Source organism: Alosa sapidissima, chromosome 1 (assembly GCF_018492685.1).
Source record: "Alosa sapidissima isolate fAloSap1 chromosome 1, fAloSap1.pri, whole genome shotgun sequence".
Lineage (NCBI taxonomy): Eukaryota > Metazoa > Chordata > Actinopteri > Clupeiformes > Clupeidae > Alosa > Alosa sapidissima.
Window position 1 is genome coordinate 2,063,319 of NC_055957.1, and position 2,145 is coordinate 2,065,463.

The 2,145-nt window shown below is 38.2% G+C and overlaps 1 protein-coding gene across 5 annotated transcripts in view; it reads left to right on the forward strand.

Annotated features, from left to right (window-relative positions):
• Positions 1 to 2,145, forward strand: part of klc1a (kinesin light chain 1a) — a 44,397-nt gene that overhangs the window by 33,309 nt on the left and 8,943 nt on the right. The gene's annotated exons all lie outside the window — the stretch shown is intronic.

Sequence of the window (2,145 nt, forward strand, 5' to 3'; positions counted from 1 at the left end):
TCCCACCACTAAACCACATCTCACCACTAAACCGCATCCCAAACCAGAGGTGGAAAGTAACGAAATACATTTACTCACGTTACTGTATTGAGTAGTTTTTCTGTGTATTTTGTATTTTTTAAGTAGTTTATAAAATCGGTATTTTAAATTTTACTTGATTACATTTTGAGTGAAGTATTGTACTTCGCTACATCAAAAATCCCATCCGTTACTTGAGTAAAAAAAAAAGTTAAGACTAACGAAAACAGAAAGGGAGAGAAAAGAAATCGCCCTAAACCACTATAGTGATAATGATCAGCATGCAGCCTACAACAGGACATGAATCAAGCTGGCGCCATGCAGTCTTTCTGAAAGTGATGGAGATGGAGCTGGATCACGAGATGCATCAGATTAGCCTAACCTATGAAAGTGTATTTTCCGCTATTCCAATGGGTTGTCTCAGTTCGTTTTAGCACCAATGATTGCGGAGATATTCAAGCAAACACCATGGGATTTCATGTTTTGACGTTTGTGCTCACCTTTCTTGGGAAAGAAGTTTATTAGCAGTTGTTTCCCCTCATTTTGATGTCTCTCTTTTTCCTGTTTTGGCCTTTGTTTTTAGTAACCTGACTTGGCTTTCTTGGAGAAAGACATTGCACCAGCAGCACAACAATTAGCGGTCCACTACTCAACTAAATAAACAAAAGATAGACTACCTTATGAATCGTGCAGGTGGACTAAACCATTTAGCTCTTTAGCAAGGGAGAGTGAGAGTGACCTTAGACCAGTGTTTCTCAAACTTTTTTTCTGGGGACCCACTTTTTAAAAATGACAGACTATCGCGACCCAACTCGTGACTGTGGTAGTTAACAAACTAGACAGTTTTCACTATGTTTTGTATACAAAATCCAGTCAGTCAAACTTTACATTTTGTCTGACATTCATTTTGACATTTAATTTGTAAGTTAAAATATTCAGGTAAAATAAATAGATGGTGGAAATAAGTATTGAACGCTTTGTTTTTCAGTAATTAGCCTAAACTTCCAGTGCGTATATTAGAAATTTTCACCACACATTATATTAACACGCATATAAAAAATCCAAACATAAGAATTATGTGTAATAAAGTGGAATGACACAGGAAAAAAAGTATTGAACGTTCCTACTGAAATTTCTTCAATACTTTGTGGAAGCCTTTGTTTGTAATGACAGCTTCAAGACATTTCCTGTATGACAAAACTTATTAGTCGCAGTATCAGGTGTGATTTTGGCCCATTGTTCTAAACAGATTCCAGGGGACCCTCTTGTGAATCCTGATCTTTAGTTACTTCCAGAACTGTTTAATTGAATTGAATTGAATTGGCTGCCTTCAAGTCTTTTTGGAGCTTTCTCCGAGTGGTCCTTGGCTCTTGGAATTGACTATCCTTCTGACTCCCTGGTCAGAAATATTGCGAGGAGATCCTGTGCAAGGCCGGTTGATGATGCAGTGATGTTTCTTCCACTTGCAGATAATGGCTCCCATGCTGCTTACTGGAAGATTCTGAAGTTTTGAAATGCATCTGTAACCAGTTTCATTGATATGTTTTGCAACAATAAGGTTGCAAAGGTCTTGGGAGAGCTTTTTGCTTTTATCTATCATGAAATGTTTCTTGTGTGACACCTTGGTAATGAAAAACCTTTTTATAGCCCATCGATATGTAGGCTACTAACCAAGCTTATATTAATTTGCACAGATAGAAAGGATAACTACTCTCTATACAGATTCCAGCTCGTTCCTTCCCTTTCCTTGCCTTAGTGCTTTTTCTTAGCGTGTTCAATACATTTTCCCTGTGTTATTCCACTTCATTACATGACTCTACTTATGGAGTTGTTTGGATTTTTTATGTGTGGGTTACCTGAGTTATTACTAATGCCTGGTGAAAATGTTGTGCCCCCTGTATTTCACTTTTCACGGGCCCTCTCCTCCATTGGGGCCCTATACTTCCCACTTTCCCCCCCAGTACGATGCCCTTTAATCTGCTGAACCTTCTGGTTGTGATATGTGTAGAGTGCTGTATCTCCTCATTAGAAAGTCTCTGGTAAAACTGGTTGTTCTGGTACCCCCCCCCCCCCCAAAAAAAAAAGTAACTAAGTAACTTAGTTACATTAAGTACATTTTAAGTACAT